The sequence below is a fragment of the Poeciliopsis prolifica genome, unplaced genomic scaffold (genome assembly GCF_027474105.1).
Source record: "Poeciliopsis prolifica strain line A6 unplaced genomic scaffold, Auburn_PproV2 SCAFFOLD050, whole genome shotgun sequence".
Classification (NCBI taxonomy): Eukaryota; Metazoa; Chordata; class Actinopteri; order Cyprinodontiformes; family Poeciliidae; genus Poeciliopsis; species Poeciliopsis prolifica.
The window spans coordinates 1649932-1665907 of record NW_026562425.1 but is presented as its reverse complement, the minus strand read 5'-3'; the positions used below and the strand labels follow the sequence as shown (position 1 = coordinate 1665907).

The 15976-nt window shown below is 35.7% G+C and overlaps 1 protein-coding gene across 3 annotated transcripts in view; it reads right to left on the bottom strand.

Annotated features, from left to right (window-relative positions):
* ankrd12 (ankyrin repeat domain 12) overlaps positions 1 to 15976 on the bottom strand; it is a 58227-nt gene that overhangs the window by 41734 nt on the left and 517 nt on the right. The gene's annotated exons all lie outside the window — the stretch shown is intronic.

The window sequence follows — 15976 nt, the reverse complement described above, 5'->3', positions numbered from 1 at the left end:
CAACTGAAAAGAGCCAGAAGCCATTTATTTGAAAAGTCACATGGAAATAATGATGTTCAGATTATACATTTACCAACAATGAAGTAACAAAACATCAACTTTCTCCATCTATGTGGCTCCTCAGATCCTCCTGCACCAAGTTCAAGGGCCCAACATTTGAAGGAGCACGGTAAGAGCTGCTCTTCCCCTCTTGTTGTCTGAACTTGGAGCATATTTCGACATGGAAAAGCAAACAGAGAAAGACAGCGGATGCCTCCAGGCGTCCGTTCACCTCTCGCCACCCTGACCCTACACAGACAAAACACGGCCCAGCCAACCAGGGCATCTGGCTTTCGCTTGCTTTGTTTTTGTTGTTGTTTTTGTTCTTTTTTGGTCGGCCATATTGCAGAGATTAGGGAGAAGGTTCTGGTTTAAAATATGTGCAAAGTCTAATAATTCACTGCACCCAATAACCTTCAGCTGCTCGTTATTGTGTTACTAATTGATCTGGAAGGAATAAAACTTACCACTTTGCTTCCTTCATGCTCTTAAAACCAAAATAATTCAACATGTACAAGAGTTTTAATCATTTTTCAAAAATATCATCTTAGCTCCATATTTTTTGTACAAGACTGAGCAAAAACCCAAAGTCTTACCAAGTATGCAGCTCTAAAACAAAATTGAGACCATTTAAGATGATCAGTTTCTCTGAATTCACTTTTTAGGTATGTTTGAGTAAAATGAACATTGTTCTTTCATCCTATGAAATACTGACAACATGTCTCTGAAATTTAAAGCAAAATTTTAACATTTGCAGAAAATGAGAAAAGAATATGCAGTGTTGTCAGACCTTAAATAATGCAAAGAAAACAAGTTCATATTCATTTGTAAACAACAAAACTAATGATTTAACCCAGGAAGAGTTCAGAAATCAATATTTGGTGGAATAACCTGGAGGTTTTCAATGGGATTCAGTGCAGTGGGCTCTTCGTTTTTTGCAAAGCTGTATCTAGTTTCACCTGCAAATATGTTAGTACACCTGAATTAAAACAAAAACAGCTCAAGTAACTATTCAGCAGGACATCTAAGATTGTTTTAAGCCAATTTACGAACACAGTCAGGAAATATATTAAGATATTAGCATAAAAAGTCAGTCAGTGTTACTTTTTAAAAATCTATATTCAAGATTTACTGACTTAAACAAGCTTATATTTCTTGCTGAAAAGTTAATTTCGAGTTAGCTTTGTCTCTTTTCAAGGGTACTAAGATATTTCCACTTGACAGACAAAAATTCTTGGTAGGATTTTGTGTTTTTGCAGAGCAACTCTTCCAAGCTGTTTCACATCCCAGAAATAGTTTGAACCCTACTTTCTTTTCTGGACACAAAACTGAAAGTTAAACAGTTTTACAGCCTTATCCATCACTTAAAAGCTTCCATAAAAAACAGGAACAGCCTGTGTCACCAGGGAGAGGGTCCACACATGGTTTGTACATAAATCTAAAGCATCATAAAAACGGCTGAATGTTTGTACGCGACGACGCAGAGATAGGGTTAACCTCGCCGCTGGAACACGCCCATCTAACCGGTCAGAGAGTCTGAAAGTCTTAAGGAGCCGACCGACGCTGCTCTGAATGTAGGTTAATGATCTGATACCCAAGCACAGGATGTGAACAATGAAGCTTTTGCTGCTGATTATAGGTTAAAAGAAGAGGGAGGGAGGCAGCGAGGGATTAGAGCAAAGGTCAGAGCCGAGGCGTGGGTCCAGCTCCTGACTGAACCAATCACCGCCGATCTGTTGTGACTCATGAAATGTGAGAAATACATAACAGCGGAGTGCTGAATTTTTTTTACTCCTGCGGTAATATCACTATAATAAATATCAGTGTATTCTTTAACAGAGGAGATGTGTTTCAGAGCCAGAAAACCTGAGAAATATCACAAATATGAAACATTTTTGAAACTGAAGAATCTTGAGTCCAAGATACTAAAACAGGAATTTACAACAGAACATGCTCAGGGCCAGATTTAGAAAAACGGGGGCCCCTGGGATGGAAACTGTTTCGGTGCCCAGGTGTGAACTGATGATGGTTAATGCGTCCTTTGGCCAGTAGCTCCAGGTTGTTCTAAAAAAAATAAAAGACTAACTTCATAATTTTCAAATACTTGAATGTTGTTTATATTTATAAAAATCCAAGGATATTGCTACAACTCGCCTGATATGGGCCTATGACTGATATAAAGTACAACGTTTGCAAAACTTCTATTTTTTAAAGGCACAGAATTGTATATTCTCCAGGCACTTTGTACCATTTCATAGAACAATCAAGTAACTATGTTACCTTCAGGTGTCACCAAAATGCTACAAATATCAAATATTGAAGAAACGTTACTTTGTAATTTAATGCTTCCGTCTCTTTAAGAACTCCTGCTCTTTCTGAAACTCCGCCTTCAGGAAGTCATGAGCTCAGCAGGTGTTTACCAATTGCTGATGGCTAGTCTGAAGGAGCTGAGTGGCGGCGTTTTGGGGGAGGGCTGCTCTGTGAGGCGGAAGATTGGAAACTGCAGCTCAGAGGAGGAGCCGTGCCTCGAAGGCGGAGCTACGCAAGCCCTGGCGTTTCCCACAGCTGATTGGCTCCCATGGAGATTAAAGGATTTCTCAAACATGCATCAAAGAATCAAAACAACTCCAAGTATGTTTTTGATGAGGGATTGACATTGTAATGAGATCCAAATCTAAAAAAAAGATATGATACTTTGAAAAAATAATAATAATGATAAAAAATAAAAAAATAAAAATCTACCTTTAAGTTCTGCTCCACTGTAGACACAAAGGCAGAAAGGTAAGGCCACTTTAGGGTGAATACAAACAATTTCTTACTGCTGATACTAGAGGGTGAAGTAAACCAGTCTAGATCTGTGGTTTCAAAGTTTCTTTCTCACAATCCTCCATTTATGAAAACATGAAACCAACGTGTGAAAAAAGTCAAAGACTCATGCAGCTCAAACAAAACACCCTTTTGAACTTTGTAAAGCACCATAGCAAAGGTCACGTCTACTTATAAAGGCTTATGTGAAAGAGACGAGGAAGGAATTCCCCAAACGACTGACCATGACTAAGAGGTAGCTGGACACTGGGTTTTTCCAACAATTGATGTTTTACCCCAATGTAAATTAAACTAATCAGTACAGCCATGTTAAAACATCCAGGTGGTTGACAAGTTAGGCCTGCAATTATAAGTTCTGCTGGACAATAAATTGACCTAGAAATTATTGTGATAAACGATAATATTGTTGCTTTGAGACCATTTTCCAGTCATGTAAAATGCAAAAACACATTCTCACAAATCAGTAAATGTTACATTCTATTTAAAATTTAACACAAACCAGAAGACGTTTTAAATATCTGACAAAAACAAGAGAAACTATAAATTACATTAATTAAAAAGACTCTGGTTGGGGCCAAAGCAACAGACTGAAGACTAATCAAACAAAATTTGTTTGTTAGAGAGACAGAAACATGGAAATGATCGAGTTGTTTTAATTTATTGTGCAATCAATTGATTTATTGCAACTGGCCTCTTAACAATACAATTCAAAATTACTTTATTCATCTCAAATGGAAATTAAATGTTGCTACGACTCTTATCAGAGGATCCATTCTGAATGCTGATGATGTCCAGTAGCAGTCAGTCTTACAACTAATCTGTAGAGGCCTCTGATGGCATGGCAGTCTCCTAACAGGTAAATATCCGATCAGGAGAGACGATTTTCCACAGCAACAAGTCCTGAAGGATGACAGTTGTGGCCAGCACTGCTAATCCACTTAATTTGCTTTTGCCACTCCATTTTTAATCTCTGAAATCCAGATTAGAAAGCTGGGAAGAGATAGTCTGAACTACCTCTACATCAATAAAGCCTATGTTCCAGATCCTCTGGGATTTTAATCGTAGGTCATCTATAATTTGAGCTTTTGGAAAGCTAATCAGCTGCTCCAAGTTGTGAAAAAAACAAACAAACAAAAAAAACACCTTATTTCCACGGTTATCCATCATATCATCAAAACCAGAATGAATAAATATTAAAAACACCACCACCTTACGGACAAAACTCCAGAAAAAGGAAGAAAACAGGTTGAAAGCGGATCCAACATGGCGCCGCCAACACCAACAATCGAGAGAAAAATCTGGAGAAATTCTCCAAAAATCAAATTACAAACAAAGATTTGGAAACATGCCTGCTTTCCTTAAAAGTGCAGGAAAAAATAAAAGTCAAAGTCATGAAAAAACACCACAACAGATAACAATTCTGTTATTTGTTCCACCTAAAAAATATCCAAAAATGCAACACAGTTAGATACCAACATGCTTGATATGACTGGTTTAAAAAGGGTGTGAAAACATGCACAGACAAGACTTCAGGAGCTTCAGCATTATAATATAATGACAGCCTGCTGGCAGAAAGTAGTGAAATACAAGTCCTAAAATAACCCAGGGTCAGAGTAATGTGCATCTCCTCCATCAACAAGCACATGTATAATTTTTCCCACTGAGAGGAAATCTTATAAATCCAAAATAGGGCAGTAGCGTTCTCATCGTCAGACAGCATGGCCACAAACGGAGCCAATGTAAACAGGATGCGACTGCCTTCTTTGGCTTAAAGTGAAAGCAGCTCCAGACTGGAGAACAAACCAACACCCATCGCTGTTTCTCTCCCATCCTTATCCAACAGGCCCACAGTTCATTCATAAAAAGGGAATCTCTTCAAAGCCTTTTGAAACAATATTTAAAAAATGGACCCAAACAAAGCTCCTCCCGTTCCTTTGGTCACCACGCTACGTTAGCATGCTAGCAGGGAAGGTCACAAGTCGTCAAAGCGTCAGCCTGCAGAAGCGATGCATGGCCGTTACACTCTGAGATACATTAAAAACAACGTTCAGCCGCTGACAAAGGCCCCACTGAACGCATTGCGTAATCTCAGGCTCCACCCGCCAACACACAAACTGGCTGGCTGGGCCTGCTGAAGGCGCAGTAAACAGTCTGGATCGGCTGGACGCTTGTTTATCTTAAAACAAAAACCTGTAACTTCTCAGCCTCAGCTGAAGTCAAAATGAATTTATGAGCAAGTTGAAAGCAGAGGAAGCGGCTTGTTTTGTCCAAACAGACCAAATTAGAGCGACAGAGAAGCCTTTAAAACCATTTCAGTTCGGCTACTCTTATAAAAAAAAGTATTAGTCAACACTTTACAACTTTGACGGTGAGAGCAGAAAACCGTTTCTGGGGTTTTCCCTCAACATATGAGCCTGGCTTGATTGCTCAAAGCAATAAAAGAGGAACTGCGTACAGAGTGTTGTCTCAGAGGAAAGACTTTCTTTTTTCAGGTTTGACTCATTATTGGTAAAGAAATGCTGCAAGATGGCTTCAATTTAAAAGCGTAGCCCTTTAAACCTCATACTGAGTCATTGCCAAACACTAATTCAGGACTTTTATTTTTATTAAATATGATCAAGATTATATTTGTTGCGCCATGTAGTGTTGCAAAATACCACAAAAACGTGCATGAAACATCAATTACGATTGACTCATTTCCCTGACTCCGATTTAATCGGATTAATCAATTAATTTAGTAATTGATTAATTGTTAACTGGAGCATAGAGACTCCTGAACAGAATATTTGCTGGAAAAAAAATTTACATTTTAGGTGCAAAACCTTCTTTACCAGTTAATATATTCAACCAAAGACTTCTTAAGGGTCGGTTTTAGTTTCACCTGATTGAAACTGTAACAAAATGTAAAAATTATTAATCGGTTAATTGACAAAAAAAAAAAAAAAAAAAAAAATATATATATATATATATACAAAAAACAGCCCTACATTTGATCTGCCATGTTATTGCATTTTCTTGTAAAATATTTATTTTCATTTAGAAAAGGTAAGTGAATTATTTGTATTTTTACATGTTTTTAATATTAAGGGATTAAATGAAAAATCTGCAAAATGTGCCATTTTTTAAGCAATTAATCATCAGAATAAATTGGTAAAATAGTCTTAGCTGCAGCTTTGGATTCCAGCCCATAAAATATACATTTAGTAGATATTTAAGAGATTATCCATCTGGTTAAATATATTATTAAAATATAAAATGTGACTGCTTAGATTTGGGATATGATGTCCAACAAAATATTGTCATTTTTAATTGCTGTACTCCTACTGCTAATATTAATATCCTTCAATCTGTCAGAAATTTAGGATTTCAAACCTGCCTAATAAGAAATAAAATCTAGAAACTTTTGGTGATACCTTACGAAAATGACTTTCAAGACTTATTTCCTTTAGTTTCAGATATGCTTTTCTTCTTGTTTTCATCACCAACATTTGCACGGCAAATTTTTTAAAGACTCTCTTCTGAGAATTTGCAGAGTAATTATTAAAATCAAACAGTCATTTTCTAAGACACGTCTACGGCAAAGCAAACAACGGCGGTTTGTTTTCGAAGCACGTTTGAAATTCCTTCTCCTTTCTCTCTCAGGCACATGTAAACACGCAGCTAATTGATTGCGTAACAGCCGTGTATTTCTGCACTTTGCAGAAACACACAAGCAGGGAAGCATGGCCGACTCTCTGATCCGTTTTATTGAAGCCGGACCCAGAATTACTCCCGCTGTGATGAGAACCAAACGTGCACAGGGAGAAAATGGTCTGAGCTTATCTGGCTGCATTTGCATCATAGCACCTGGGTCAATACCATCTCACTAAGAGGATTACCGTACACTCTGTCTGGACTCCAGAGGATATTACATATAGAGGCCATGCTATAGTCTACAGCTGCACATATACAAAGTGGTGTATGGAAGCAGTCTGTGTTCATGTTCGGTATAAAGGGCTATTTTAGATGCAAACCTCTCAGATTTAGGTGCAAGTACTGCCTCACTGCACCAGTCTGAGGATTTTTCCTGAAGTGCACGTGCCACTGACGCAACTGCAGATCTTCACTCATGTAATTTTCATAGTGTGATTGAAATTAGAAAGAAAAATGTGATTCTTTTGGGAACCCGGATCACTTGAGGCTCCAAGCTGTGATCAGAAATGTTCAAGATAGAATCCACTCCTTAACAGATGTCACATCGGTGACAATATTTCTGACTTGACTGACTTTCACTAGGGATGCACCGATCCACTTTTCTCTCTTCCGATACCGATATGTGATGTTTAGATACAGAAAAACTGTGCAGACGGACTTAAAATGTTTTAAACAGACACAAATATGCCAAATTACACATTTATTTTACATTTCTGCACCAGTACAGTCACACTTGAATACTTGGACAAACAACTTTCATTTGTTCAGTCAGTAAAATCAGGAGTTTAACAGCCATTACAAAATTAGTAATAAAAAACAAACAGGAAAATGTCACTGGTCAAACACGTACAAAAATAAGCAGCAACAAACCTTCTTTCAAATGCTTCAGAAAGTGCATTTACTAATAATATATTGCAAAATAAAAAATGAAGAATGGCGTCAATCAGAGCACAAATTGTAGGATTAGACTGACAGTTGTTTATATTTCAGAATCGATACAGATATTAATATTGGATCAGTGAATCTCAAATCCAGACATTTTATTCTTCATTTGTTGTTCAAATATTTGACTTATTCAGAAGTTTGTTTGCAAAACAAAAGAAAGTTATAAGAATTTTATATGAGACCACACTAATAAATTACTTATTCGATCAAATATCTTGAAATTAAATTAACTCTGTTAATTTAAAACATGCTATGAGTTATGTTTAAAACCAGAAAGATTATTGCAAATTAATTTACAAAGTTTTTGTCTTAAGCTCAAGTGGTACAAATAGTTGCATCACTTCAAGTGATTATAAAAGTAAAACTGCACAATACTTTAAAACAAATGTGCATTTTGGTCCAGGGAAGTAAAAGTATGGAACAGTTTGGATGAGGATTAGAGGAAAAAATTTGAAAATTCCCAAAAATATATGCTTATGCTTCATTATACCTACCAACAAATCATACTCATGGCGTGGTAAAAATGTATTTTTTCTTGACTTAAAAATTGTTCTGTTTCAAAGCTTTCATGGGCGTTGCGGTCTGGTTCGTGCTGCTGCCGGAGCGACAGGAACTAAAATACTACAATCAAAGTTCACCAGCATGATTGTAGCAAAGTAGAGCAAAACACTCAAGTCAGAAAATAAAAATCCACCGATGTACTACATCATTTATCAAATTAATTTAACATACTCAACAGAAACTGACTGAGATATCCAGAAAGATTCAGGTGCAGATTATTTCTACATTAGCCAAACTAAACCATGTAAAGTAATGAGAAGTGAAACAACAATTTTTGATTCATAAAACACACAAACATCAACTATATAGTCCGTACATCCACTGGTAAAACAACTAAACTAATGGTTAAAAAGAATATGTTGCCATTCAATTATATTTAAGGTAAATAGAAAAATGTGCACAGGTTTGAATAAGATCCATTGTTTGGTTTTTTTCTTACCATTTCTCAAAATTCCCAAAAACTTTTTCCATTTTTATAAATTGGCTTGCAGAAATTGATCCTGGACTGTCTGTCAATCAACTATCAATCAATAGTGGCAGTCTCTTGACTCACATGTGAGACAAATATAGTGTTTACAAAGGAAGTGTCCAAAGCCTCAGAGAAAACTAAAGGCGTGTTACTTCCTGCAAAAATGCTTTGAAATGATTTGATAAGGCAGTTTTATTTACACACAGTTTGACATTTTGGATATTTAAAATATCTTCCAGTTCCAATGTAATATTTTCGTTTGAAATTAATCAATCAATCATCTTTGAGAACGTGTTCTTGCATTATTATTCCACTGTCATATTACATAAAAATTGTCTCAAAATGACAAAATTATTGTTTATGTTAGGTATAACATAATCCTGTCAAATTTTGCTGTCTAGCAAAATTTGACAGGATTAGAGATCTGTAATTTGAATATAATGCAAGCGTGCTACAGATTGTAGCTAATTAGAGACATCAGGCATTATTTGGCATAAAATAGTAACCTAAAGTTATCCAAATACAGGCATCCGTTTGAACATTCGAGTATAAAAAAATATTACTTGAAAATGGTCACAAACAATATTATTGTTCATCGCAATAACTTCTGGGACAATTTATCGTCTATCAAACATCATGATCCTAAAATAATAAATTTATGACTTACAAACAACTGAAGTACTTAAAGCAGCTTTGGAAAGCAAATTTGTAAACAACACAGTGCGTTTTACAGAAAAACAAAACAAATGAATTATTTTATTTGTCCTTTCAGTTGTTTTATTTATTTATTTTGGCTTTTTAAAAGGTCTTCCACTTCCTGTGCTAAATGTTCATTTCAATTTAACGTTTATTGAAATTTGATTATGTTTATCTCATTATTATCCGTTGTATTGCTTGAAAATGGTCTCAAAACAACAATGTTATCGTTCAATGCAGTAACTTATGGAAACATTTATGGTCCAGAAACAGTTGTTATCGTGACAGGCCTACTTGTCAATATAACATCCAGTCAAATTGTAATCATATCCTAAAATAATTAAATGTGTGCTGTATTTCAATAGCAAAGGAGTACCTGAATGAAATATTTGGTTGGTGAAGAAATTTCAAGGCAGCATTTATGCAAAGTCGACTTGTTTCTCTGCCATTCTTGATGTAAACGTTTAATATGCAACAACTTACAAAGACTGGCGGAAAAGTGCAATTAAAAGACATCAATGTGTTCAGTAGCAGCATCACAATGACATGTTTCACTGAAAGCCGTGCTCATCACCACGCTCTAAAACTGGGTTCCCACTGTGATAACCATCTATGGAAACATCAGAAAATCTGGTCAGGAACCTCAATCTGCAATTTATTTGATGAATCAGATGCAGTTTTGTGCTTTTATGACCAAGACAGCACAACCAACCAGAGGTCGAGGCTTTGTGGGAAAATCATGCCTTACCAGACATCTGATTAATGCACACCGACTAAAACATGAGCATTGATAGACCCGATTGATCACTGATGGAGTGATATTCCAGTCTCCTGAGAGACATGTTAAGTCTCCATGCTTTTTCATATCAACCAGCTTACAAAAACACCAGTCCAACATGTGGAGCTTTAACTTTAACAGGTAAATGTATCCAAGAATTATTGTTCCATCTGCCTGGTGTTTACTTCTCGTACTGTTCCAATCAAACTGATTGGAAACCAGACCCATTTTATTAGTTTTTGCAGTTGTGTTTATTTATTTTGTATATCTAACATGTCTTCCAGTTCGAGCATTAAATTTTCAATAAAATATAAAGTTTATTGATCTCTGACAATGTGCCCTTGCATTATTATGCCATTATGATCATTGTATTGCTTGAAAATGGTCTTGAATAACATTATTGTTTATCACAATTATTTCTGGGACAACTTATCGTTCAACAAAATTTGAAACTTACCTACTCAGTATCGTTTCTGCTTAAAATTATATTATTCAGTTGAAAAATTAGTAAATGCTCCATTTAAAAAAAAAAAAAAACAGCATTATTTTTGAAAATGTGCACCTGTGGTTTCTGTTTTTCTAACCTGCTTGTTCTGATTTTGACTCCTTTTCTAACAATTCTACCCAATGAAGACCTGGGCTAAAGATATTGTAGTTTTGAATTAGGAATATCAGACATTATTCAGTATAAATTAACAGCCTAAAAGTCTCCAATCACAAGAATGTGTTTCATTGATGGTTTGATCATATTGGACATCCGAGTACAAAACAGCATTACATTACACCATTGCATTACTTGAAAAACAACAATATTATTGTTTATCGCAATAAATTCTGGAACAATTTATCACCCAGTAAGATTTGCTATTGTGATCTGATCACTGATCAGAGAAAAATTAGGGAAAAACTGGCTGGTCCTGATCTGTGGAGCAGAAACAACAAACATTATCAACCATCATCGTTACAATGTGACCTCTGAGTCTCAATCAGTTTGAACTATAAAGGCATCTTATCACCAACCTTCCTGAAGCACACACACATACACACACCGTTTGTACAAGACATCTGGATCCGACGTGTTCGAGCTACATCGTTTTAATTACAACATTCATCACGGTGCCTGCACAGTCGGAGGAGTCAATAAATCGTGCGCCGCTCACGGTCAGCGGCTAAGGTACAAGAAGGACTGGCTTGGACGGCGCATTTTAAAATCTCACAGGCCTCACAGTCACCTAACAACACGCAGCTGGTTTTAATCGAAAACTGACAGAAGTTCCGACTTCCAGCCGACCCAAATGACCCCGGAGCGCCGAGGCAAGAGAGAGCCGCGCTGGTTTATGGACGGCCGGGCCTCGGCACTGAATCTGCCAGACCCAAAGCCTCCAGAGGTGATAAGTACTGTAAAAAAAAAAAAAAAAAACGAAAGTGGAGGCATTTCAACACTGTGAGTTTACATCACGTCTGAAAAAATGCGGTAACAGGAGTCAAAAGGGGAGATTCCGGAGTAAACAACGGATACAAAGTACCACTGAAATTCTTAAAAACCGAAATTTAAACTGAAATACAGATCATGGGTGTATTTCTGCTATGTGGTGCTAATGTATATATTACTTTTTTTCCTGTGGTCTTCAAGTTGCTTAACAGCATTTTACAACCAGTATACTCATGTTATTTTGACTACTGGCTGCAATTCATCCCTGTCTGTTGACGAGTATTTCAAGTTCAAATCATAATCGTTATTGCAATATTAATATTTTGTTAGGTGTTGCCTTTTAATGTACCATCCTTTCAAAGTCTATTTGACCAATTAAAATTACCCATGGCAGATTTAGCAACATATTTTTCTTACCTGGAAGTAATATTATTGATATGAACCTGATTAGGGTGATGGCAAGGAGACCTTCCAAAATACCAGAGGAGAAACTTGTATTTTGGAACAAAAAGAAGTTTTGACTCCAATAATAATAAAATAGCATTAATGGCCATTTTCAAATAGAAATCTAATTAAAAAAAAACAATATTTTTTTACTACTAAACAGCAGAATGGTATTTCTTACTTTGCCATAAATTAATAATATAAAATCGAGGCTTAATAGATTTATATATAGTACTAAATTACATTTTGATCCACTGGTCCAGCTTGTCCAGCTTTAAAAAAAGTAAAAAGCAGTGTAGCTTCCACATTAAAGGTTGAAAATAAAATATTTCAAATATATTTCTCTCCAATTGCATTGTAAACATAAATGAGCACTGGACTTAAAATAATTAACAAGGACGCTCAACAGAGGTCAACAATGTTGCTCAGTTTTATCATTCGACATGGATCTGGATAATATAGGAAATCTCAGAGTTATAAGGAAATTATTTATAATTACCAGGGAGATTGTTGTTTATTAATAAAAGCCGTGCTAATTTATAACAAACGGATGTTAAATACAAATTAAAATCAGAACGCAATCATTTTGTCTTGGTTTTAAATTCCTGGTAAGTCGTTTTAATACAACTCCTCTCAGAAAGTCTCTATATTAAATAATTACCACCAATTACCACTGACGTTGGAAACAATATTTTCAACGTTTTTTTTTTTTTTTTAATTATTAAAGCTCTTCAGTAAATATCAGGAAAAAAAATTCAAGTAGACTAAAAATGTTGAAGCAAATTTAAAAATGAAATTGGTAAAACGTCCCAATCACCTACTACTTAAAGGGGAAAGTGCTAAAAACAAATTTGAATATGAGAGAAACGCATCCAAGTCAAATCTAAAACAAATGAATGTGCTTTAAGTTTCATTCCATCAGTAATAATAATAATAATAATAATAATAATAATCAAGAGTTTGATGGTACATTGATTGTGGGAGTTTTCGCTCACTGGCGTGCAACCAACAACGTTTTGTCTCCTCATCCAGCAGTACAGAAATCTTAGACTGCAACACACCCCTGAAATGTATATTTTATGAAGCGGATAAACTGGTACATCAACAAAAGCCTGAAAATCCCACCACACAACAATGCAATCAGATCGTCATCAACACATTTTGTACAAACAGTCCTTTCATCTGAAGCGCCATTATTCTTATATGAGAATAATAGGACCCATTCAGAAGAATCTGTCAATGGTGTCTAAACAAAGTGCTTATTAGAACCGTTCTTTAATGTGTCTAAATGTTTTGAAAAGAATCAGGCTTTGTATTTAGTAAATCCACCATGAGCTGGTTATTATAAACACATTAAAGTAATTACATCCAAAGCAGCACAATGGTACTTGTTACTTTGCTATTAATAAGGTGAACAACCTAATATGATCAACATTGTCTGTATTTCTATTTGAATTAAATATCAATTAGAGTCACTAGTCCAAGTTCTCCAGATTAGTTAGTTAGAAAGATAAAATAATCCCAAATAAATCTGGGATTTATTAGCAAAATTAGGCGATACATTTGAATTCTAAAATCCAACACCACCACCATGGTAAACTTTACTCTTGTCACATAAAATAATGAAATCCTAAAGCAGAAAAGGACTAAATGTGGCTTGGAAACTATATAAAGATCTTTTTGCTTTTGCATATTGTCAACATGTTTTGATTCTGTTTCTTTAAACGGTATCATATCACCTACTTCATTACAGTGAGAAAAACAAAGATTTACATGCCACATCCAGGCCTGATTACTGCCAAAAAACTGAAATGAAAGCTTTCTGACAACATGAAGTAGGCGAAACAAATAAACCCAATGTGGAGAAAGTCACAGTCGTGCATCACTTTGGAAAGGTTTACAAAGCCATTTCTGAGGTTTTGGGATGCTAATCTGAGTTATTACCTACAAATTTAAAAAGCATGGAACATGGTAGATCTTCACAGAAGAAGCCAATCTCTGAAAAATACTCCAAGAGAGAACTGATGATTCATCCAGGAGGTCGCAAAACACCAGAACATTTAATCAGACTTCAGTAGCCTAAGTCAAGGTCGGAGTTTATGAGTCAACAACGAGAAAGAGACTGGGTCAAATCTGCCATCCCTGGGAGGTTCATGGACAAACCCATCACTGATAAAAAACCAAAACGCGTCTTTATGATCTCAAAAACATCTTGAGAGGATAAAAGCAGAACTTTTTGGAAGATGTCTTGTTACATCTGGTTTAAAAGAAAAAGCTAAAACTGCATTTAGGATAACCAATTAATGTGACAATGTTGACCATTGGTTTGTAACCTTAAGCTGAAGAGTGCTTGGTTTATACAGCTGGATAACATTCAAAACCACACAAGCAAATCCAGCTGCATGAGTCAAACAAAAACAAATAAACAATGCAAAGGTTAGGGATCGGCCTACTCAGAAACCCTTTTGTGTTGGTTGATTAATTCAATTCAGCAAAGAAAATTGTGCCAAAATTTCTTCACACCAACATAAAATACACCACAATTACTACAAAGTCATCAAAAATATTTAAATCAAATCAGGTTGGTGTTAATAGCTATTTTTCCCCCGTTAATAAAAAAAAAACACATTTTGCATTTACACTGTTTATATCTTAATATAAGAATGTCCTTTTTGAGCATAAATGTTTTATAATCCTGAGTAAATGTTGTGGTAATGTCAGAATTAAAGCTTTTAATCATTAAAGTCTCCAGATGCATCAGTCAAGCTTCGAATGACAGATAATTTCTGGTTTTCTTCGACTGTCAGTCCAGATTTTCTTTTTAACGACTTTGACTCATATAAACATTCTCATTTTAATTTAACGACCACATGAAACAAACAAACACTGACATTAAAAATGTGCTGAAGGCTCCGAGGTACCTGTGGTTGTTTGGAGACGAAAAGATAAAAAGGAATTATAATTGGCATTTAAGCACAAGTCGCTGACCTTTATCGGATTTACAGTAAACGTAAAAAAGGGAATTGTTGATGCGTTTATAAACCAAAGATGACGGAGTTCACAGGTTTCTTTTTAATTAAAACAAAATCCCGGTTTTCAATTAATAACCTGCCGATCAAGGGCAAAAAAAACCTAATAATTGAATGGTGCGTCACTATTACAGACTACAGTGGAAATCAAGTCCTTGTATTTCTAAGACAATGAAAAGAACAAGTACCCTCATTCATGCAGCTGCATCTGCAGTCATCTTTGTCTATGCTTCCTCTGGTTTACACGAAACCTTTAATAGTTGATATTACTGTTCATTTTTTAAAGAGAAAAATTATAATCCTGTGCATTTTATGATGTTACTTTGCATTTTATTGAACTTTTAAAGTAATTGTGTTTATATATGCAAGTACAATTTAAAAGCTTTATGAAATACTGTGTAACACAATAGATGTTTACCATTTATCCATTTTTGTTTTTAGCTTGTCTGCCTTTAGATTGCTCGTCATCTAAAAAAAAAACAAAAAAACAGACAGCTTTTGTAGGAGACAAACATCCCCCCCAAGATGTCAGAGTCACCGGCTTGGAGAATCGGGCTCCTAATTACTTCAACGAAACAACTTCCTTGTGTGTGTGTGTGTGTGTGTGTGTATTAATAAATCCTAATTACATCGTACACTAGACCTGGTGGTGATTATCTCAAAAACCAGCGCTGATTGTAAATAAACGGCGGCGAGATCACTGCAGACACCACCACCCACTTCAGGGGAACATTTATGCCGCTCTCGCTTTCTTCCAATACACCGAAACCAACGTAAGAAAGCAATGAATTCACCAATCCAACCTTTTCTTTTATTGCTTATAACCTGCAATGAATAATAATAACAATATATTTGACCATAGTTAAGTTTACATTTGAATATTTAGATGATTCCCATTGGCTGCCAGTGAGGTGAAAAAAAATTAATAAAACAAAAAACAATATTTCAAACGGCAGTAATCAACGCAGACACCCTCTCCTGTTCCGAGACAAAAGCCCACTGCAGCCCCTTTCGCTGCCCTTACACAGTTCCCCCTCCCCAGCGTTTCCAGCCCGTCACTGCCT